General features: G+C 40.6%; 1 pseudogene; it reads left to right on the top strand.

Moving 5' to 3' along the window:
- Positions 1–5464: 5464 nt before the first annotated feature.
- On the top strand, positions 5465–8405 carry LOC103746223 (annotated as a pseudogene).
- The last annotated feature ends 17283 nt before the right edge of the window (positions 8406–25688 follow it).

Below are 25688 nucleotides of genomic sequence, written 5' to 3'. Positions count from 1 at the left end.
TCTATTTACCTGCAAATTTCATTATTTCATCTTTCTTTACTGCTGAATAGAACCCCATCTATTGTAAAGATTTGGTGTATGATCCACAAATTAGGGAGAACATACGTCTTTTGCTTTTCTGAGTCTGTGTTACTTCTCTCAGTATAACAGTTTCTAAATCTATTTACCTGCAAATTTCATTATTTCATCTTTCTTTACTGCTGAATAGAACCCCATCTATTGTAAAGATTTGGTGTATGATCCACAAATTAGGGAGAACATACGTCTTTTGCTTTTCTGAGTCTGTGTTACTTCTCTCAGTATAACAGTTTCTAAATCTATTTACCTGCAAATTTCATGATTTCATCTTTCTTTACTGCTGAGTAAAACTCCATTGTATATATGAACCACATTTTCATTATCCACTCTTCAATTGAGGGACACCTAGGTTGCTTCCATCTCTTAGCTATTGTGAAAAGAGCAGCAACAAACATGGATGTACAAGTGTCTCTGCAATAGGATGTGTTCTTTGGGTATATGCCAAGGAGTGGTATAATTGGGTCAAATGGTAGGTTCATTTGTAGTTTTCTAAGAGTTCTCCACACTGCCTTCCATAGGGGCTGAACCAGTTTGCAACCCCACCAGCAGTGGATGAGTGTTCCCCTTTCCCCACATCCTCTCCAACATTTGGTATCATTTGTTTTCTTGATCTTAGCCAGTCTGACTGGGGTAAGGTGAAATCTTAAAGTGGTTTTAATTTGCATTTCCCTGATTATTAGTGATGTTGAACATCTTTTAAGATGTTTCATATCCGTCTTTACTTCTTCTTTTGAAAACTTTCTGTTCAGCTTCTTAGCCCATCTTTCAATTGGGTTGCTTCTTGTTTTGGGTCTCTGTTTTTTAAGTTCGTTATATATTCTGGTAATTAAACCTCTATCAGATGTGTCACTGGTGAAGATTTTCTCCCATTCTGTGGGTTTTCTGTTTGTTTCCTTGGTTGTCTCCTTTGATGTACAGAAGCTTTTTGAGTTCTTGCACTTGAGATATCTGTACTATTCTTATGGACACCAGCATCTGAACAGGGAGGTCCTCTGTTCCTTGGATAGTGAGTTCTAAGGTGTGAGACCTCTCTATGCTTCGGGTTTTGCTTGAGAAAACAACTTCTGGAACTGGCCAATTCATCTATGTCGGATAAAGCCATAGTAAATTAGTGTCCTTTCAAGGCAATCTTTTGTTATGGAGAGAAAGCACTCTGGTAAGACTTCATAATGGTTATTCACTTCTCTCTTTACCAAAAACATTAGTGGAGTTTTTTTTCCTTTTCCTCTTATCTTGAACTAGAAAACCTATTGAGTTTTTAAGGTAAAATCAATTAAAGTGTGATTTCTTCTCTAAGAATAGTTGTCCAGGTTTATTCTTCAGCTAGCAGGATCTAGCGATTTATCAAAATTGCTACTTAAGTGTTCCTACCCGTAATTGGCTCCAGAGCCTTCTGCTTTAAGCAAGCTGGTCTTGGCTATGGTTTTATCTGGGTTTACAAATTTAGGGACATTATTTTACCCAGTATCTTGGTTTCGTTTCTGTTGCCATCATAAAATATCCTGACAAAAAGCAACTTAGGGGAGAAAGGGTTTATTTCAGCTTAGGATTCCACGTTGCAACCCATTATTGCAGGGATATCAAAGAGGCAGGGACGTGAAGCAGCAGCAGACCACATCATATCCATGGTCAAGGACAGACAAAGATGTATGAATGCTTACTCAGTATTAAGCTAGCTTTCTCTTTCTCTACTCTTATACAACCCAGGGCCCTGAACAAGAGCATGGTACTAGCTACTTTCAGCCTAGGTCTCCTCACACCAATCAAGGTAACCAAGACAGTCCTCCACAGACATACCCACAGGCCAATCTGATTTAGACACTTCCTCAATGAGACATTTTTCCCAGGTGATTCTGGATTATGCCTATTTTCCCATTGGTCTCTCTCTTTCCTCTCTCTGTCTCTCTGTCTCTCTCTCATTTACATTTGTCCTTTCTCCTTACCATGTTGTCAACATTTATTTGCGTACTAAATATTACGTACAAAAGAGTATAGAAAATATGCTTGACATTATCCTGATTATAGAGAGCTTTCTTCATCTTTAGGAAGGCAGTATAGGAGTAAATTACCTTAATCTAATCAAAATTGTAGCTAATTTGAGATGAATTTCAGTCTTTTATAAACTTATTCATGAGAGATGGAGAGATGGCCCAGCAGGTAAGGGCACTGGCTGCTCTTGCAGAGGACTCAGGTTTGATTCCCAGCACTCACATGGAAGCTAACAAACGTTTGAAACTTCAGTTGCAGGGGATCTGACACCTTCTTCTGGCCTCCATAGACATTGCATAACAGGTGTATTTACATACATGCAGGCAAAGAAAATAAAATATTTTAAAAAGTAAAAACAAAAACCTGTTCATTTTATTCCTAGGGTATAATCCTTCAGGAATTTGAATAGTTTGGGGGCAATTATTGAGGCCTTATAAGTTTAGAAGTCCCCAAGTTCCCATTTTTATCTTTCCTGTTCTATGAAATTTTCAATAACTGTTCATCTTTCCAGGTTATTTGTTGCCTATTTTCACTTGGTTTCTTTAATTCTAGCTCTATATCTATCGTGATTGCCTCAAGAGAAAGGCAACTTGAACTGCAAATGCAATTTTTTATAGTTTTCTTTTCTCCAGTGTCTTAGTCCCTGAAACCCTGGTTATCTAGTATGAGTTTGATAAGGACAGTTTCTTATTTTATTTGTTGTCTAAGAATGTATTTATTTTACTTTCATTGTTGAATGAGATTTTCTGTAGTTATAAAAATCTAAGTTGGCCATGTTTCTCTTTTACCTCTTTTTTATGCATCATTTTTATTTCACGTGTATGAGTGTATTGTCTGCATGTAGGTAGGTGCACCCGTGTCCTGCAATACTTGTGGAGGACAGAAGAGGGTATTAGAATCCCTTGGAACTGGAGTTATAGACAGTTACTGGCTGGATTTGAAACCGGATCCTCTGCAAGAGCAGGTAGGGTACTTAAACTGCTGAGCCATCTCTCCAGCCCCTGTAGCTATTATTTATTTTGCAATATCAACTATCACTTCAATTAATGCTCCTTTCAAAGTAATTAGAAGTTTTAAAATGGTTGATTTTAAGATATTCTCTTTGTTTTTAATTTTATATACTGTGAATAAGTGTTATTTTTAACTTTTTGCCTGCTTGATGTGAAGGGCTTCTTGAATTTGTGGTTTGATGTTTTAGAAAGTTCAGAAAATTCTCAACTTTTAAAATGTATTATTTCTATCTCATTTATTCTCTCATTTCTTCCTGTGTTTCAAGCAGACTTAATTTTAAACCCTTTATCTCTCTTACACTTTTGTGACTATGATTCATTTTGGATAATTTCATATAATTTACCTTCCTGGACAATAATTTCCTCTTCCCCTGTGTATTCTGCTGTGAAATCCTTCTACTCATTTCATAATTTATATCATTTTATTTTTCAGTTCTAAAATCTTCATTTTATGCTTTCATGCTTTCCAGTTACTTATGGAAATTCTAGATACTGTTTTTTATCTCCTAAAATGATTAAGTATATTTATCTTAGCTCTGTAATAACTATTTTTCCATTGACTGTCATTTTATTCATTTATTTGTATTTTATGTGTATGAGTGTTTTGCTTGCATGTATGCAAGTGCACCATGTGTGTGCAATGCCTGCAGAGGCCAGAGGAGGGTGGTAAATTCTCTGGGACTGGAGTTTACAGGCAGTTGTGAGCCACGAATCAAACACAGGTCCTCTGCAAGAGCAGTTAAGGGTTCTTATCTACTAAGCCATCTCCCCAGACCCTTGTTTTCTTATATACTTGGTTATATGTCAGTTCTTGTACTTTGAAAAACATCAGATGTAGTTTGAGGCTGATGTAATCTTTTTCTAAAAATAATTTGTATTGTGCTTTCTAGACATCTCTGATCACTATCACTTTGGAATTACCTTAATCCAACTTTCAGTGACTGAGATTATTCAAAATTAAAAGTTCTGGTGAGACTCTACCTATGGTTTATTCTAACTTTGAAGTACACATAGCTCTTCCAGTACCACAAAACAAAGATATTTAGATTTAGAATCACCAGGAACACACTTTAACAAGATTTGAATGCCAATTTTTGCCTTCCTCATTTCCAGAGACTGTCTAAAATTTTGTATTATTTTTCAACACCACCCTCAAAACTGCATATATTTGGGGGTTGGGAAAAATGACCTTGCCTTAGTCTGATTCCTTTCCTTCACCACTCCTCTTCTGAACCAGTTATTCCTTACTATCTTGCTAGCCCTCCAATGACTTCAGTAAAAAATTAGAGTGTTCGCCTAGATTCCCCAGATGAGCCAGAGGATGGGCTTCATTTGCTTATCTCCCATTCCTCTCACTCACTATTGAGGCCTTTCTGTAAATTTTCATTGATGTATACCACATACACAGTCAAAGACACAAATACTAAGTGTTTACCTTAATCAATTTTATAAATTCAGCAAGAAATGAAACATTAACAGGACTCTGGAAAGCTCCTTCCATACCTCCACTCACATTAATGCATTCCAAGGGTAACCACTATTCTGACTTCTAACAACATAGATTAGTTTTGTGGATTTTTAAAACTGTTAAGTAGAATCATACCCTATATACACTGTTTTGTATCTGTTTCATTGCTAACACTGTGAGATTAACTCACACTCTCGCTTGTGTAATGTTTTTTGCCATTTAGGAAAATAAATTCCATTTATGAATATAAATCTAAATTCTCTGTACATGATATTTCATTCAACTATTTTTAGATATTTGGGTTGTTTTCAGTTTGGGGCTATTATGAATAGTGCTGCTATGAATATTCTTGAGCGTACATTTGCAAACCATATACATTCATTTCTGTAGGTCATAAACTGTATTTTAGGGTATTTAGTATATTTGTGTATATTTATAGAATTAGGCTTTGGAGCTTGGAATGCAGTGAACTCAGCAAGATAAATACTATGTTATAGAGTCTATCTAGAAAGCAAAGTGTCAGTTCAACTGACAGTTCTCTGTTTATCTCCAGGTCCCTTAACATTTGAGATTTTAGCCAGGATATATTGTGCCTTAAATCCTATTTTCAGAACTAATCAGGGGTGATATTTCAGCAAACATCACAACAGAAACTGCCTTATACATACAAAACATAGGCTATTGCCCTATATCCTACAACGACAAAGAAGTGGAATTAGAAACAGTTTCCCTAGAAGAAGATCTATATTTTTTCCATGGAAATCATAGAAGAGAAAATCCCAACAAAATGTAAACGCATTTTTCGTTGGCTTCTAGGACTGGCAAAGAAAAAATGAATGACAGGTCTAGTGTGCCAAGGAAAGAAAGAGAGGCGGGTATATTCTTGCATCACTGCTGGTGGGAGGGGAAACTGGGGATCATGGCTCATTGGTGACGTGTATCTCAGGTGACCAAGAACTGTGGAGAGGTGAAGCTTTTTTTAATCCATCCATCAGCTCTTGTTGACCTCAGAGAGATGTATTTATAGCCACATTAAGAAGAAAGAAACTGCTCTGGTTTTGTGCAGGTTGGTCTTAAAATAAATATTGCCTGGGAATCTTAGGGACAAGGTTGGGCACAGTCAGCTTCTCCTGTACTCCGGAACAAGCCATCAGCTCATTTTGGATCTGTAAATGATGTATGAGGTGGAGGGGTGGAGCTGGTTTAGAGAACTTGGGATTGATATGTGGGAAATGTTCAGAGAGAGTCTTAAATAAGTAAAAGGTAGAATTTGTAGCCTACTATCCAGCACTAGTGACACACTTTACTGAAGGATGTTGGTTTGTTTGTCAGTCTATAGAGGGCAGCACAAACCAAGAGAAGAGAAAGGGAAGTCGCTGACACAATATCTGATACCTACAAATGAAGTTTGTGCTTTTTAAAGGAAACAAGAAACCCGAACCAGTCAGAAGAGGGTGGTAGAGGTAAGCTGTTTAACAGAACCTGATATTCCACTGTTGTTTCCCAAGTCCTTAATCTTGTCCTTTTTTGCTCTGTGAAAGCAATGTCAGCATCTATAGGGTTGAGAAACGGGGATGAAGAAGTTGTAGAGCAAAAGAACCCTGCAGTTGTGGAGAGGATAGTCAGGATAATAAAGTGGCCAGAAACAAGGTGGCTAGTGTGTGAAAACCTAAATGGTAGATAATATTTCAATTTATTTAGTTAGTTCATGAACAAATTAATGGGTTCCATTATGACATTTTCAAATTTATATCATTGTACTTTGCTCATATTTGCCCTTCATTCATTTTTTGAGTGTATATTAATTGTACAAAGTAATTGGTTTTGAACTTATGTATCTTCATGCAAGGATATAATGAACTTTTAAATGGTAAACTGTAAAGCTGGAATCCACACACTGGAGTTAATGCACCTGAAACTTCTGTACCAGTACATACACTAAACTTGGTTCTCCCTGGTCTGTCTTCCTGTAGATAACCTAGGAAAAGGAGAAAAGAAATTCTTCAATATAGTATGACATCCTGAAAAGTGTGAGAATTGGGTGTGACAAGTCAGAATACAGGATCTAGAAGTAACGCTGTCTTTTCCTCTCTCAGCCTTTGTTTTCATCCCTGTTTGGAAAAAGTAACATCTTATATTTCAGGGTAAATCACAAAAATAAGCTTGAAGGAGGCAAATGTCAGGACATTTGAAAATTTAAACCCTGAACTGAGAGTGAGAGAGATCTACGAACTCCCCTTATGTATCTTTGTCACTGTTGAGAGACTCATGTCAAGGTGATACTGCTCCTTGGGGCTTAAGAGAATTTGTACTCAGAAAAAATATGCCTAATATATTTGTTTCATAGATTACTGACATTAGAGAACGTTGTCAAGAGCTATGATTTTTCATGGATGTGGAAAGTTCTCTGATTGATGGTCTACTGAAAACAGATGTGTAACTCAGGTCTCAAGGTGATTAGAGTGCTCATCCACAACTGCAAAGAAGGTGTAATCAGTTGAGAAAAGAACAGAGGAGTTTCTCCAGAGAGGCATTGGTCTCAAATAAAGGGTCAAAGAAACCCAAAGACTGAAGGAAGAGGCAGATTTAAACCACATGCAACAAGGACTTAGGGACTGGCAAAGAGAATACAATCTCAATGTATAAAAATCACCACCATCCTTTTATATTTGGGACTCTGAAGACAATAAAATCTGAGTTGTGCTCTTGACCTGGCCAAGTGTCCTTCCATTCGAGGAAAACTGCTATTTGCTGATTCTACAGATGCTGGTTTTTTACTTAGCCACAATGTCAGTAAGTAGACATTTGGCCAGCTTCTCAGTGGTTGGAAACAGGATCCCCATTTCCCAGCCCACTGTGAGGGAGAAGGCTTTGGGTGTACCGGAAAAACTGAATGCAAATATTGAAAATCAGGGCCAGAATAAGACGTACATCGACGAAGTGTGTCGGGAAACTGTGTTACGTTGCTACAACTCATTTCTGCAGCAGGCTGGATTAAATTTGTTAATACGCATGACAGTTATTAATAACATGCTTGCCAAGCCCATTTCAGACTTGAAGTTTCCTTTGCTATCAGACGGAAGTGGCTGTGCAAAGGTTCAGGTTGGGGAACCCCTGATGCGTTTGCCTGAAAAGCCAGTGTGGGCAGGGGAATTGCTGAGTGTCCAAACGCTGTTGTCATTCATGTCTCTCTTTCTGAGAAGTGGAAACAGGGAGCTTCTCATGGAAGCCCTCTCCCCATAAGTGGGCTGTCTCAAACAGAAAGAGACTGAATCCACCCAAAGCCCACTGTTTGCAGATGGCAAAGAACCAGCAGTGGGTGCTACTGAGAATGCAGCCTTAGCAGGTCAGCATGTCCCTGGGTGAAAACTCCAGTCGCTAATCAGGACCACATCCTCCTTGGCCAGGCAGCTCCCACAGAGATTGGGTAACTTCTGGGTTTTGCCATCTGCAGGTAAAGCGTGCTGTAAATTGCTCCCTTGCAGCCTTCTTCATGGGTAAGGGGATCACCGTGGCTGCCAGCCATGGATAACGAACATCAAATCACGGCATCACGAGTGCTGTCATTGCCTGTGATGATCTCCCTGTCTAAGCGGGACCACTTAGCAGAAATCACACCCATATGGGAGCTCGTGCTGAACAGGCATTTGCTGCTTCTTAGGTTGAACTACTTTCCCTTTACTCTTTACACCAGCTGATGCATGGCAAACATGTTCATCAAAGAAATGCATTCCCCTCTGTCCATTGTACTCACATGCCCTGTTCACCCAAGTCCCCACCTGTGTGTGTCATCAATAAACTTGTGGCTTGATTGGCAAAACAAGAAATAAATTAAAAAGGCATGGTCCTTGTCCTTGAGTTTGCGGTCTGCACGAAGGAAGCCGAATAGGCACCATGAACCCCAGCTGACTGGGGTGCCTGCTCCCTGACAGGTGCACTTCGCACTGCTCACAGGCAGCAGGGGCAGAGAGGGAGCCCTGTGTTCAGGATAATCTTCGAGAGAGGGTTCAGGACAGGAGTGAGAGGCTGGGGTAGAATTAAGGTGTATGGAGAGAACAACACCCGTGAAGCAGGAACCTGGAACAGAGGAATCCCTGCCTAAAGCTCCCTCCTTGACTGGAGTGGAAGACCCGGTCCCCTGGCATTTCTTTTGCACTACTCAGTGGCTGTGTGGGGAAGAGATGGCTCTGTCACACATCCGATAAAGATTGCCATTTGACTGGCCCCTGCTTCATATGTGTCCGTGTGTCCCCTTGAGATGCCGTCAAAACCCTTCATCCATGCTTCCTTCGCTGCTTCCTGACAGAATGAGAGAGTTGGCTGCTGTTCACTGGGGGAATGGCCTTTCTCTCCCAGCTCCTTCTGAAAGGGGACAGTGGAGTCCTGCTGCACTCCCCCATGAGAATAGTGGGAGGCATGCTGGTGGTGCTTGTCATGACTGGCCTTGGCCAGTCCATTCACCTAGAGATAGCCACGATACCTCTCTGAGGTCGACACACCACTACCAGGAAGCAAAGTGTCCCTGTGTGCAGAACCATACAACCGGATCTGGCTATCTCATTCCTCCATGCACCCCATTCCCACCTCTAACCCCTCCACTCCCATTAGATCCTGCTTCACCAAAGCCAGTTTCCCTGTGGCTGTGATGTGTCCAGCAGTGGATGCCTTCACAAAGCCATGGCAAAGCAGGATACACTTGCTTCCCTGTGTGACGCTGCTGCTTTGCCAGGTGTCCTCTCCTGCTCAACGTCCCTGGGATGCTGTTATGGGGCACTGTGTCCTGTGCACCAGCAGTCTGTATGCACAGAGACCTGCCTAATGCCTGTTGTTCCTAGCACAGCACACAACGTTCGTTGCCACTTCTGCCTCCCCACATGAGTGGGATTCCAACCCTCCTGCTTGCACTGTGTTCCCAGCACCACCAATGAGGATCAGTAAGCTCAGGTGCCTGTCCTGTCCCTGCACCAGCTCTGACAAGCTGTCCAACCGGGAGTTGATAAATGCCCCAATTCAGTGCCTGGGACCTTGGATAGTCAGAGAGTGACCTGTGGCTACTGCCATAGCACACAGCCATCATGACTCATATCTTGGGACTGCCTGGGCTGACTAAGGGACCTGTCTTTTTTTCCCAACAGCTACTGGCTGATTCCTTCCTTTGGGCCTAGGGGTCCACACTCTGGCCTGGTGATCTGCTGTGAAGGAGGCTTTCCCTCAAACAGCTCCTGCATCCTCTTGTCTTGATCCAGCCTGCTTTGCCAGTGCTGTCTTTCAGTGAGCCTTCACTGTGCAGCCTCTTTAATCTCAGCACAGAGGCAAAACAGAGGCTCCTCTCCTTCCTCCCAGCTTGTGGCCCCAATTAGCATGTGCCTCTCTTCTCCTCTACACACTACTGAACTCCAAATTCCCATTTCTGTGCGTAGTCCTACATCTCCTGAGCACTTGAGGCTTGAAGACTGTAGCTGACTCCTAACTCGAAGAGGACCTCTGCAGTTTCCTCTGCATCTTCTGAGCAGCCGTGTCATGGGGGAGCTATCGGGAATTAAAGTATCTCCACCACATGGTCCTGGCCAAAGTCACTCCCTCCTGCCCATGTGCTGGCAGTGTCCTCCTGAAAACACTCCTTGGGTGTAGATGCTCAGCTCTCTTGTCTTCCCCCTCAGCCCTTGATCGGTTGTGGTGGTGCCAGGTAGATGCCCAGTACCCTGTGTGTCTTCCTCTTCAGGAGGCACATGATGGGAATTGGCAGCTTGCCACCAACTAGAGCCCGAACAGGACCGCTGGGGCTCCTATCCTGTTAGTCACAGACAACGCAAGATCAACATAGCCCTGAGCCCCTGATCCCAAATTTTACCTGCCTTCTGCTGGGTTTTTGCAACACCACCACTGAACTAGGTCTTCCATGCTGGGCTTGTCACCCCACTTCTCTGGGGATTTGCCCTTGCCTGAGCCATGTTGTCCGTCATCTGAACTTGCTGCTACAGACTGCCTTTCAGTTCCCAGAAAGAGCCCTGGATTTGCTTCTCCTCATTAGTACATTTGCATGAGGTGGCCAAAGGCACTTTTGTGCAATACTGATTTCTTTGGCCTCCCCAGTCACCTGTTTTCCTGGAGATTGTGTGGTTTGAAACCCTTCTCCTCTCTACCCGTAGCTGAATTGCATGTAGGGTTTCAGATATGCACGTTCCTCTTGAAGCCTGGGTCTTTGCTGGGCCCCCATGTGTCATAATCACAGCAGTTTCTACTCTTTTGTACTCATTTAGTGTCTCTCATGGACCAGCACAGCCCTCACCAAGTAAATCCCTGTTTCTTTGTACTGCAGGGCTCAGCACTAGGCAACTTCGTGTTGTGCTTGCTTCTGCCTCCCTTGTGGCATTATTAATGGTAAGAGTTACTTTTGTGCATGTTCTACTCTAAGAACCCTCTCCAGGCATATTGCAATTGGTGGAAGCTTAGGAACCATCCTCTGTTGGCTGTGGCACCATACAAAATTGGGATGGTACGTGTGAGGTGCAGAAGGGAGCTGCCCCATTATAGCCCTGTGGAATGTAAGTCCTCCCTTGCTGTGACAGATATACTCTGCATCCTTCATTCATAGTCTTCAACTCTTTCCCCAAATTTTTCATGGCCCTTCCTTTTTGGTCTGGAGCTTCGCTTTTCCTGACTGACCCTCTTTTGTGGATGGTTTCAGATGTCTCTCTGTACTCTTTGATTATGGAATGAATCCCTTTCATAGTTTGCTAGGTATTTTGTGCCTTCCTAGTTCAAGTTTTGACTTAAGGATCTGTTAAGAAATGTGCTGTTGAGCAAAATGAGCAATAGTATCATGATTGGTCTTCTTTTCTTCCAAGGACAGCCATGGAATCTGGCACCACTGGTTGAGTATCCTATTTATGTGCTAGTGTGGCATCTTCATGCTTCACACTCAGCATTGTCTGTGGGTTCCTGACATTGAATCTATCCTCAGGCACCCTCCTTCCTCTGAGGCTGTTCTAATTGGATTAGGGAGCCTCAGATCCTGGTGTCTTCCAAGGAAGGCAGTGTGTGTATTGGTGGGGAGGATTCCTTTCCCAGGTACCCTCTCAGGACGTATTCCAGCATGCGGAAAGCTTAGGAACATTCATTCTAATGATTTTAGCACCATGAGAAATTGGGCACTGGTCTTTTTCCTCTCCCAGTTTCTTATAAGACATACCAAGTTGCATAAAAGTGTGTTGTGATGCAGCCACACACATCATATATGCTATATCATAGCCTAGCATATGCAATTATACATTTTATAATATAGTTTCAAGTATCTCTGCAATTATCCACAAAAAGAAACATAAATTGTTTTCTGTTGTCAGGTATATTGAAACAGCAAAAGAAAATTTCACCAAAACACCTTCTGTTTCTGTCCTTTGTACCTCTTAAATTTTGTATTGATATATTCCTTTTCCATTCAAAAATCAATTTAGTAAGAGTCAGTTATTCTTGGTTTATATAAAAGGTATTTATATAACATTGCTATCCTGTAGCCAGGCTCTTTTGGTAAATGGTCTTATTATTTTTACTATTTTGCTTCTTTATTTTCTCTGACTTCTTATGTAGATAAACATAGTTTACAAATTATGATAGTTTTATCTCTCGCTAGCCAATAGTTCATCCATAGTTCATTTCTTTTACTTATCTCTTTGGACTGTCAGGGACCCCCAGAACAACAGCACTGATGATACAGTGCGTATTTGTCTTCTTTTTGATTTTAATGGTCTGTGCTTCAGTGTGAGGTTGATGTCTACTGGAGGTTTGTGAATAAATAATATGCCATATATTTGTATAATAGGATCTATAAAACAGTAAAAATGAGTGTACTAGATCTCTATATATCTCTATATACTACACAATTCTCTAATATCTAATGTTGAGGGCAATAATCAATTTGCAGAACAATACAGTAGAATGCAATTTATATAATTTTAAGTATTTGAAATAACACTTCATCTATTATTTCAGATACATATATTTCTAGCAAAATTGAAAATGATTACTGAAAGATGAACATCATTTTTTCAGTTATCATTTGCCTCTGAAACAAAAGAAAATGTGACTCTATGTATGCAGTTCAATTTTATCTATTATTTTTAGAGCTTATAAACAAATACAATACTGTATTAATATTTGTTGCTAATTGTGTGATATATATACATATCATCACAATTCTCTGTATTCTTTTTCTGATTAAAAAGAAAGTTATGTTTTATGCCTAATATAACTGATAGAAAACAACATTGCCTAAATATTTCCTTAAGAAATTTTAGAAAAATAAACATTGAAAAACGATTCTAAAAGCTTCTCTGGTAGGAAGAAAGGCACTTACAAATAAAATTGGCATCAGATTTCTTATTCATAATACTTATTGTAAAATGTCAAAATATAAATATTTTTCTTTCTTTCTTTTGTTTTTCTGAATTAGAGTCTTACTATGTATCCCTGGCTGACCTGGAACTTGCTATTGTAGACCAGGCTGGCTTTGAACTCACAGAGATCAGCCTACCTCTGTCTTTTGAGTACTGAGATTAAAGGTATGCACCACCACACCATGCATATAAATAGTTTGAAATCCTTAAGAATATGCTTTATTTTTGTATTCTGTCCTTAAACATACTATCAATTAGGTAAATGATGACAATGAATATGTTTTCAGGAGGCTCAGTGATAGAGCACAACCAAAAAAAAAAAAAAACCCCACAAATGAAGGCACTCAGAGAGTTTATATCATGTAGACCTTAACTTAGGAAATATTTGAGCATGTACTCTGACAAAATGAGATTTTTGTCAAGGCTAAGGTAAATATATAATAAAAGAAATAGTGATAAGGTTTGCAACGAAGGTTGCTTTGAACATGATAGCCAAACACCTGGCCTTGACTACCAAGACCAAAGTGGAACATGTTGACAGAGGACTTGGACTAAAAGATGAAGTCATGAACAGTTGAGGTCTTGATTTAAAAAAATTGAGAGTTTGGGAAATAATTTAAAGACTAGAAAACGTAGATGAAATAAAGGCAAACAAGATCATGCCTGGTACTGTATACCTTGTCAAATGCTCATGGCTGCGGAGATTATTGGTCCTGGGGGCAACCTACTGGTCTTGTTTTGCTAAATGAACGTGTTGTCAAACTGCCTCCTAAAAAATTATGCTTAGACTCATAGATTAGTGCCTCTCAACCTTGGTTAGAAAACTCTTTTTCCCCCAGTATGCAGTGGTTAATGCAAAGACTCATATCATAACTGGTCAAAGAGTTGAGAATAATGTGACTGCTGAGTGCTCAGCCCCAACAGTGCATCTATCTCTCACCTTTCCCCAAGCTCAGGGAACATCACAGAAGAGGGTGCAGAAAGAATGTAAGGGCCAGAAAATGGGGAGGAATGCTGTGAAATCTATCTTCTGAATATGACATAGATGTCATACTCATAAACTCACTGCAGCTGTGGTAACCTGAACAAGAGCTGGACAAGACTGAATCCACCAAACTCCATCATGGATGGTGAGGGGTTTAAGAGGCCCCCTTCTGGCAATTGGCAATTAATGGCTGCTGGGGGAAGGGGAGTTTCTTTCTTTGGGCACATAGCCACTGCTAAGTTGCTCATAACCTTACACGCATGCTTATGTAACTTTAATTAAACTCAGTAGTCATTAAATATAAAGACACGAAGGAAGGTGGGAGACTTGTTGGGAAGAGAGGTCCAGAGGCAGTGGGAGAAAAGTAAGGGTGGGTATTGCAGTGAAAATGACAAAAAATTTATGCATGTATAAAATTGTCAAAGAATAAGTAAAATTATTTAAAAATAAAAATTTAAATCACAGAAAAGTAACATCGGGGAAGGGGAACAATTATAAGCGCCTCTAAGAACGTTGCACAGTCATGGCCCACAATGAACCAAGCCTCTCTCTACCTGTACATGCCATTGTTTAGTTCCTCCTATGTGGTCTTGGGCTGAGGTGTACGCTATGCTTGATTAGTTTAAAATTTAGCAAATATGTCCCAAGAAGCAGCTTGAACAATACACCTTCAGTGCGGCATGCACTCTTCCAGCTCTGAAATCAATCATCGTATATGGAGCCGATTAGGGTAGTCTGTAGCTGATGGTGCAATTCAGGACACACAGGCAGAGTTGTCAAAAAAAATAAGGGACAAGGGACTTCCAGTTAAATTTGTATTTTAGTTGGACATTATATAAACTTTGGTGTACATATACCATGAATGTATGGAATACAGTTATACTTAAAATATTAATTGTTCATTGGAAATAAAATGCAATTGAGCATCCTTTATTTCTACTTAATAGCTATGGTAGTCCTAGATACAGAAAAATCAGCCCCCATCTGATCTGCCAACTGACTCTAGTTACAAGAAGTGACTTCAGGCAAAGCTAACAGAAGAATTAACAAGGTAAGCCCAGTACAAATCACCCATCCATAAACTAAAAAGCAATGAAGGTCACTATTTAAAGCCACTGAATTTTGGAGTAGTTTTTATATAACAACAGACCATAGATGCACCAAAGTGTGCTTGCTCCCAAAGTGCAGCTAATTAAGGTAGAGAATAAGGTGAGTATTTTGCAGGCTATAAAGGAAAATAACCCATTGATTCCTGAATGTGAGAACAGTTTTCTTGAAGTGTCACAAGAGTTTTGGCCTTAGATCCTAGGGTATTTACAAGCAACTATAGTGGGCTGGATTAAAATAGCTAATTTCAGGTGTCCCTAGAATCTGACCATGTGACATAGAATGGGGCAGGCTTGAAAAGCTCACAAATTGCTAAGAGAGATGCACACAAATAACCCAAGGATAAGATGCAGCCACAATTTGATATGGAAGATTTATATGTTGTACTTGGCTTGACCACAGCAGAAGACAGTAGAGAAATTGACCACAGCTATATGGTTTCTAGGACAGTCTGAATTGACTGAATGAATATAAAGGCAATCCTCCCACAATTCAAGACTTAGATTTTATTTGTAGAAGTTATAGAGTAACTGTATGATTAAAGTAAAATAATGATATCAGATGATGTCTTTGTCAAACTGATTATCTCCATGGTTCTTTTTCTTTTTGTCTTTTTGAGACAGGGTCTCCCTGTAGACCCAGCTGGCCTAGAACTCACTATGTAGACCAGGCTGCCTTTGAACTCACAGAGATCCACCTGCCTCTGCCTCCTGAGTGCTGGGATTAAAGGAGAGAGCCACCATACCCAGCCTATCTCCATGTTCTTAAAATCAAAGCCTTGTCCTTCTAATGGAAAGAATGTACTGAGCTTTCTGTTGTTTATATTCATCTGCATGCATCAAAGTTCCAGTTCACTTTTCCATTCAGATCTACTAGAAACAATTTTCTGCTCATAACTCGAGATATTGACAATCACGAAGTTTATTTATATGGATGTAGCTATATAAATAGAGCTCATTGTTGAGCTATACAGTCCTAGAACTGGAGCCACCTTGCATAGTTTTGGAAAAAAATTTCCATATCACTTGTGTGGATGCTACTTCACATAGGCATGAGATATAACAAATGGATACCTGACAAAATGTGGGGTACAGAACATAAGAAGTGGACAAAGAAAGAATAGCAGAATGTTTACCACTCTTTTACAAAGTACAAAATGAAATGAATACATATTGGTGGATATTTATAAAATAAAATAAAATTTACGGACATTAAAGTTAAATTTAGCTACCTTGCTTATTTTAGTTTTTGTTGATTGCGTCCTTCACACGAAAGCAAGATTAATAAAGGTTGTTTCTGTCTTGATCACAACTGAATTCCAAACTTTGCAACCACTGCCTGGAATATAGTGGTTCATCTTAAAAAAAACTGTTACTGGCAAAGAGACAAAGACTGAGAGTTAGAGAATGGAAGTGAAAAAAAGGAATGGAAGTCAATATGTCAGAGAAGGGAAGCTGAAAACAAGCTGACATGATTATTCTGATAGCTGATAGTCAATTTCAACCCAAAATTAGTCATAATAGATAATGAAGATCATTATATATGAGTGAAGGGAACAATTCACTGAGTAGCTATAACAGGAGGTGGAGAGATGACTCAGTGGTTAATAGGGTGTACCAGCACCCATCTTGGGAAGCTCACAGCTGCTGTATCTCTAGTTGCAGGGGGTCCAGCACTCTCCTCTGGCCTCCATGGTCACCTATACTACTGTGTACATATCCCAATAGACACATACTTATAATTAAAAATAAAATAAATACATAATTAAAAAAATAAGTTGTAACAATTGGAATATACATGCACCAAATATTGAGGCTCACATTTCATTAAAAATGAAACACTAAATGGGCATAAAAGACTTAGGTCATGCTGGGTAGGTTGACCAAGCTCTAGGGGATGTACCCACACCAATGGGCATTTGGAGACAAAAAGTAAAGTCAATAGGCCAAAAACAATAATAGAGGACATTATTAAAATAACAATACTACAAACATTAAGCATATGAGACAATAGAACTGGGCGTGATGGTGCATGTCTTTAGTCTCAACATTTGTGAGGCAGAGGCAGGCAGAGCTCTGTGAGATTGAGGTCAGCCTGCTCTACATAGAGAGTGCCAGGCCAGCAAGGGCTACAGGGAGACCCTGTCTCAAAGAGATAATAAAAAGAATAAGAGATAAGGATGGATGATGATAATATAAATGAACAAAAATTCATTTTCATATTAGAATGTCATTACAGATGTAATAGTATTTGGCAATTAAAGATAATGTCAAAAACAAAGTTTCTTAATCCCCAAATTTTGGGAACTCACTGGATAAAGTGCCTACCATACAAGCATGAGGGCCAGAGTTCTGATCCCCAGAACCCATGTAAAAGCCAGGCAGGCATTGTAGCCACCTGTAATCCTGTCACTCTCAAGAGTCATACACAGGGGATCCCCAGAACAAGCTGGCTAATTAGACTAGCCAGAAATAGTAAGCTCCAGGATCAGCGAACAGCCTACCACAATAAATAAAGTGGAGAAAGATCTAGGAAGACACCCAATGTCAACTTCAGACCAGCCCCCCCCAATGTGCACTCTCACACATGTTCCACACATTAACATGCATACACATATGGATACACACACACACACACACACATACATACACACCCCTACTCAAAATACCCAGCCATTAATATTTAGCCCAGTGACTATCATATACATTGTAGTATCCCTGTTTTATACCCACAAGAAGCTAGTAATACATTTTCCTCATTTGTGATAATTAAAATATATATCTAGACACTAGCAAATGTCTCTCCCTGGGGACAAAATCACTCCCAGTTGGGAATCATTACTTTGGAAGAAGCAAAATTCCGAAAAACTTAGAAAAGTTTACACTCCAGAGAGTGGTGTCATGTCAGGGCCATACTGCTTAATATATTTAGAAGTTTTATCTTTGCAAAATAATGCACATTTTTAAGCTATTTCAATCTCCTATCCCAAGTCAGAATTGTGGATTGAACACCGGACAATGAAAATGAGAAAAAAAGGGGCTGGAGAGTTGGCTCAGCTGTTAAGAGCACTGGCTGCTCTTGTAGAGGACCCAGGTTCGATTCCCAGCAGGCACATGGTGGCTAAAAACTGTCTAGAACTCCAACTTCAGGGGAATCAGACACGTTCTGACTTCCACAGGTATTGTAGGACACGGTTACACTTACACACACGCAGGCAATGCATTCATACACATAAAAATAATAAAAATTTCAAAATTAAATGAGAAAACAATATGGTATGATGATGTGCCAGGCAGATGGAGACTCAATAGCAAACAAAAGAAGCATTATTCCTATGTCCATAAGGCTTAGCATATAGCAGGGAATATAATAAAAAGAAACAGAGTATGACGAATGCTATGAAAATTAAAAATGGAAAACTATTTCAAATATAATTTCAATGGGTGATTTAAGCACCTTTGATGTCACCTCTTTTGCTTTTTGTTGGCAGGAGCTCAGTTGCAAGCACAGGAAGAAGCTGTTGTGATTACCTTTGTTCCTGTACCTTGTAGTAAGAAAGCTCAGGAAGGCTGAGAGACAATATTGAGATGTTTGCCTTTTTTGTGCCTAAACAGAGGTTCTGTCCAAATGAGGCCTCTCAGTGTACTGGGGCTCTGACTCCATCACACAGAGTGTCTCCATGGCTTTGTAAATTGGTTTTTATGCTTGATAGCCTGTTCAGTTAATTTTCCAGAAATTCTCGAGCTGCACACTCTGAGTCATCCACTAGAGAATGACAGATGCCTGAAAGTGAGAGGCTGTTTGTATCTTCCTTAAAAATAAGAGGCATGCACTAAGTTAACAATAAAAGCAGAAAGAAATTAGGCTAAATAAGACATTAGAGAGACAGGTCATATTTGCAGAAAGCAATCTGTTCCCTTGGTAGCTACAGCCAGATTAGCAAGATTAAAGAGACTGCATTTTCAATAGCCCCACAGCTACCTCTAGAAAATATTTGGTACCAAAGAAAACAGCTCTGGTCTTTGTCCTAGATGAACATTCTTTGAGTACCTTGTTCAAGAAAATGTAATATTTGTTAAAAGCAGGGAATCATAATGGAACTCAAACAAAGTACGCAGAGGCACTACAAGAAGAAAGATAAAAGAGGACATGGTAAATGGGGGACAGATGAAGAAAATTTACTGAAAATTGTTACCATTAAAGTGAGTACAAACTGTTACCAAATAATTCACATGAACTTGAAAGTTTTAATGAGGTAAGAAAGAGCTTAAGAAACAGATGTCAAGATAAGATTAAGATGAAATAAATGTACATTGTTGGGCCCCAGGAACAAAATGTGGAAAAGGAAATTTAACAGTCACAGAAATGAAGGCAAAAATGGCAGGAACACAGGGAAGAAACTACAGCAAAAGTATACCAATTAGTGTCAAATTTCTATAAATTCAGAACTAAGAGCAAAACAAATGTGGTAGTAATGGCTACAGAAAGTGTAATGGTGATGAACCGAGATGAAGTAGAAATTCTGTAACTATCAGGAGCTGATAGAAGGAAGAAAAAGAAGACACAAATTAATGCCAGCATGCTGTTATCTTTAATCATTGTGGTCAAAAGATACCATCTACAGCAAACAAACAGCAATAGAGTTGTGAGCACACTGAACAGGACAAAGATAAGCAGTAAGAAAAAGGGTTTAATCAACTAAAATTGGATGGATGAAAAGAGAAAGGAAAGAGGGAAAAAGAAATGTAATCATTGAAGCAGTATTTGTAATAGTAAAAAAATATTTGGCGGTGGAGGGAAATCCTTAAATATCCACAAATAATTTAGTCACTGAATAATTGGGACAGATTTATGCAATAAAATATCATTCATCTATTAAAAATGAAGATTTTTTGTGTGGTGGCATGAAGGCAGGCAAGGTTATTCACAAATTGCTGTGTACGGTTTGCTTATATGTGTGTATAAAATGTGTGTGTTCATGCAGTGTCTCTGGAATAATGCACAAGAAACTGATAGTATTGCCTCTGGTGGGGGAGAATTGAGTATTTGCTGAGAAAGAGGAAAAGGGTGAGTTTTGACCTATAACCTGGATGTTTTTGGAATTTTGAGCCACTAGGATGGACGTGTCACTGGCAAGTCTGGAAGGAATGAGGCTATTCTAAAGGGTTCTTCAATCTGACTATCTGGACTGTTGAAACAAGATATCACAGGGAATCATAGTAACCTGAGGATTCTCATGCTGGGAGAAGGAGAAGGCTAAAGTCTGGTGCTAACTGGAGAGGGAAGAAAGGAATTTTACACAGTGCCCATAACTTTTGAGATTACCTTATAGGAGAGACTGGAACCCAGATTGTCATGAGTCAGTGATGGGCAGGACCATAACTTGGCCAGCACTGCTTAACTATGCATATATACTCCTCCAATTTAAACCTTATTCTCACATTAGGATCCAGAAGGACTTAGGGGGCAGTGGTGGACCTCTTTGTCACTTTTTCCATGGCTACCACATTGAATAAATTTCATTTTTCTGCTTTTCATTATTAATTTGGCTCTTTTAATTGGCTTTTTGTGAATGGGTGGCCAAGCCTGGCTTGTTAGTAGTTCCAGGGGCAGAGGCTCTGATCTTAACTTGGATAACAGATGTATTATCTATTTAAACAAGAACAAATTTGAATTTAAAATAAAATGTCAGAAACTGCTTGACCTGTTGTTGCCCAGTCTTGTCGGCATCATGTCATGTGAGATGCTTGATATGTATTTTGAAGTTTACTCTACATACATTTCCTTTTCTTACATCTCCTGAGAACTGAGACAAACATATAGGGCAATATCCTGGTTGCCAACTTGGGCCCCTGTGACTTTTCTCATTCTCATTATTCATTATCAAGCTTAAGAAATCAGAATAATAATTGTACATAAAGAGAAGCAAGACTCTGCCTGTACCTTAGTCAAGAACTTTTGAACTTTCAAAAGTAAATTTAAAATCCATAAGCCATCAATTTGGACTTTTCCTAATTTACAAAACCTGAAATAACATATCGGGAACCAGCCCTGGAGCTCCCTTACTGTAAACCATTATTACAAGTCACAAATAGTAAGAATTCAGGACTGAAAGAAAATTTTCATCAGAGAGGAATTTCATCGACAGGACAAAGGGGATAGAAGGAAACATGGCCAGTGTCATGTCTCCTGTTGCAAATCAAAACCAAATCGAAACCTTATGTGAAAGTGAGAACTGAAACAATTGATTGTTTTTCATGTCCACAGACACAAACTGCAAAAGTACCAAGTTCAACCTGGAACAGCTCACGCTGAGAGAGAAAGCTGATAAATGCATCTGCCATCAATGCCTTTACCTCCATTTCAACTTCTAGCTGAGAAAATTTCCAACTTCATTCCCTCTTCAAATTAATGGCCTGGATGATGGAAAATATAGCACTCTGGATATAACTTTACATCTTGACAATTGGTCTTTGTAGAATGCAATATTTGTTCAGTGGAAGATTGTCATGGTTATTTGGATTGCTTACTTGTGGTAATGACTTAAGTCATCATCACATTGCCTTTCCTTCCTTCACAATCATCCCATAATGAGATATATAAGAACAAAGAACAATAGAATACTGGTGTCTATACTAATGAAGACCTTGCCAGTTATGAAAAAATAAGATGATTCAATAGACTAGAAGAACTAGTTTGGGCTACTCCACTGCCAGAAAACTTGGGTGGAGAGAAAATATATAAGTAAAATGAAAGAGAACAAACAGTGTTTAGGGAGAGTTGTGGGGTTCTAGGAAAAAGAACACTTGTGGACTAGTCCAAATGCCTTGTTTTTTACTCCTTTCCTCCTTTGAGGATAATAGTGTTGAATCAGTCGATCATCTACCAGTTTTCAACTGCTGTTGCCAGTCATAACACAGAAACCACAGATTTGCAAAGCCAGTGTAACATAGCATTAGTAGGATAAGTTAAAGAGCACGTCTACACACAGAAACATTAAATAAGTACAAATTGCCTCAAAAAGAAATGTGAAAAAAAAACTGTACAAAAAGTGACAAGTCATCAAAAAATTGAAATAATTATACCAGTATAAAAACAACTAAAAGTTGCCACTCTTGCCAAATTAATCCACAAAGGAAATACAATTTCAATCAAAATATAAAGTCTGGATTCTGAAATACATAAATAAAACATTAGTATAAGTAATAATATATGTAGAGAAATGTAAGTTAGAAAATATACATAGAAAATATACATTAGATGATATGTATGGACACACACACAACACACGCACGCGCCACGCACTACTAGTAGGTTAACAAAGAAGCTAACTCTAATTAGGATATTGCACTTGTCTGAAAAGGAAAAGTGTCTTTCTTGTAACTCCGATTAAGAATGACTGCCCTAACTGGAGAGATGGCTCAGCAGTTAAGAGCACTTACTGCTCTTGTAAAGGACCCAAGTTTGGTTCCCAGAGCTCATGTCAAGTGACTGATAACTACCTATAACTCTAGTTCGAGGATTTCCCACACCTTCTTCTGGCCTCTGTGGCACTGAATGCATGTGGTGCACATATATACAGGCAACACACTAGACACAAAATAGAAATGAATAAATCTTTAAGGAAAATGAATGACCATCCTAGGCAAAAACATGGAAAGAAAAACAATTTTATATAAACTTACATATTTATGTACACATATATGTATATATTAAAAGGAAGTTACTGCTATAAAAGACTTAATTTTCCTGAATAATCAAATGTAACACACACACACACACACATACACGCACTACCAGAATGAGTAAACATATGTGTTTGACATTTGCCAATGGCCATTCTTCAATTGTTGCTACAGTTACCATCCAAGACAACTCAGTAAACTAAAACATGGAAAAAGAACTTTATATGGTTCAACACATGATAATTTACAAGAGAAAGAGACAATTGTGCAATTTCTAAAGGTACTAAAGTCAGCATAGTGTTCCTAGGCTTCTCTTAGGCTGGAATATATTGTGAGAGGGTACTTAGGACAGAAGCCTGGTCACAAGACAAACAGGAACCCTCCTCAATCAATATACACATGCGCTACGGAGGCAGAAGTAAATTCTTCTCACAGCTGGCAGAAGCAAATGCCACCCATAGCTGCCCACCTCAAAACCTAGTAGTAACTCTTAACAAATCAGTGCTAAGAGAGAGGGAACCACTTGGTGAGGGCTGTGCTGGTCCATGAGGGACACTAAGTGAGTACAGTGAAGTAGAAACTGCTCTGATTATGACACATGGGGGCCCAGCAAGGACCCAAGGGTTCAACAGTACACTAACCAGCAAGGAAGGTATAAGCCCACAGCCCTGCGTGCATTTCTGCTGGGGGGAAAGAGGGGAAGGGCTTCAAACCACACAATCTCCAGGAAAATAGGTGGCTGGGGAGGCCAGAGAAATTAGTATTAGACAAAGAGCCTTTGGTCACCTCATGCAAATGTACTAATGAGGTGAGGCAAATCCAGGGCTCTTTCTGGGAACTGGAAGGCACTCCATAGCAGCAAGTTCAGATGATGGAAAACATGGCTCAGGCAAGGGCACATCTCCAGAGAAGTGGGGTGACAAGCCCAGCATGGAAGACCTAGTTCAGTGGTGGTGTTGCAAAAACCCAGCAGAAGGCAGGTAAAATTTGGGATCAGGGGCTCAGGGCTATGTTGATCTTGCGTTGTCTGTGACTAACAGGATAGGAGCCCCAGCGGTCCTGTTCGGGCTCTAGTTGGTGGCAAGCTGCCAATTCCCATCATGTGCCTCCTGAAGAGGAAGACACACAGGGTACTGGGCATCTACCTGGCACCACCACAACCGATCAAGGGCTGAGGGGGAAGACAAGAGAGCTGAGCATCTACACCCAAGGAGTGTTTTCAGGAGGACACTGCCAGCACATGGGCAGGAGGGAGTGACTTTGGCCAGGACCATGTGGTGGAGATACTTTAATTCCCGATAGCTCCCCCATGACACGGCTGCTCAGAAGATGCAGAGGAAACTGCAGAGGTCCTCTTCGAGTTAGGAGTCAGCTACAGTCTTCAAGCCTCAAGTGCTCAGGAGATGTAGGACTACGCACAGAAATGGGAATTTGGAGTTCAGTAGTGTGTAGAGGAGAAGAGAGGCACATGCTAATTGGGGCCACAAGCTGGGAGGAAGGAGAGGAGCCTCTGTTTTGCCTCTGTGCTGAGATTAAAGAGGCTGCACAGTGAAGGCTCACTGAAAGACAGCACTGGCAAAGCAGGCTGGATCAAGACAAGAGGATGCAGGAGCTGTTTGAGGGAAAGCCTCCTTCACAGCAGATCACCAGGCCAGAGTGTGGACCCCTAGGCCCAAAGGAAGGAATCAGCCAGTAGCTGTTGGGAAAAAAAGACAGGTCCCTTAGTCAGCCCAGGCAGTCCCAAGATATGAGTCATGATGGCTGTGTGCTATGGCAGTAGCCACAGGTCACTCTCTGACTATCCAAGGTCCCAGGCACTGAATTGGGGCATTTATCAACTCCCGGTTGGACAGCTTGTCAGAGCTGGTGCAGGGACAGGACAGGCACCTGAGCTTACTGATCCTCATTGGTGGTGCTGGGAACACAGTGCAAGCAGGAGGGTTGGAATCCCACTCATGTGGGGAGGCAGAAGTGGCAACGAACGTTGTGTGCTGTGCTAGGAACAACAGGCATTAGGCAGGTCTCTGTGCATACAGACTGCTGGTGCACAGGACACAGTGCCCCATAACAGCATCCCAGGGACGTTGAGCAGGAGAGGACACCTGGCAAAGCAGCAGCGTCACACAGGGAAGCAAGTGTATCCTGCTTTGCCATGGCTTTGTGAAGGCATCCACTGCTGGACACATCACAGCCACAGGGAAACTGGCTTTGGTGAAGCAGGATCTAATGGGAGTGGAGGGGTTAGAGGTGGGAATGGGGTGCATGGAGGAATGAGATAGCCAGATCCGGTTGTATGGTTCTGCACACAGGGACACTTTGCTTCCTGGTAGTGGTGTGTCGACCTCAGAGAGGTATCGTGGCTATCTCTAGGTGAATGGACTGGCCAAGGCCAGTCATGACAAGCACCACCAGCATGCCTCCCACTATTCTCATGGGGGAGTGCAGCAGGACTCCACTGTCCCCTTTCAGAAGGAGCTGGGAGAGAAAGGCCATTCCCCCAGTGAACAGCAGCCAACTCTCTCATTCTGTCAGGAAGCAGCGAAGGAAGCATGGATGAAGGGTTTTGACGGCATCTCAAGGGGACACACGGACACATATGAAGCAGGGGCCAGTCAAATGGCAATCTTTATCGGATGTGTGACAGAGCCATCTCTTCCCCACACAGCCACTGAGTAGTGCAAAAGAAATGCCAGGGGACCGGGTCTTCCACTCCAGTCAAGGAGGGAGCTTTAGGCAGGGATTCCTCTGTTCCAGGTTCCTGCTTCACGGGTGTTGTTCTCTCCATACACCTTAATTCTACCCCAGCCTCTCACTCCTGTCCTGAACCCTCTCTCGAAGATTATCCTGAACACAGGGCTCCCTCTCTGCCCCTGCTGCCTGTGAGCAGTGCGAAGTGCACCTGTCAGGGAGCAGGCACCCCAGTCAGCTGGGGTTCATGGTGCCTATTCGGCTTCCTTCGTGCAGACCGCAAAC

This window comes from Nannospalax galili, unplaced genomic scaffold (genome assembly GCF_000622305.1).
Source record: "Nannospalax galili isolate Female #2095 unplaced genomic scaffold, S.galili_v1.0 scaffold3, whole genome shotgun sequence".
Taxonomy (NCBI): Eukaryota; Metazoa; Chordata; class Mammalia; order Rodentia; family Spalacidae; genus Nannospalax; species Nannospalax galili.
Note: the sequence above shows the minus strand (reverse complement) of the source record. Positions and strands in the feature narration are given on the sequence as shown.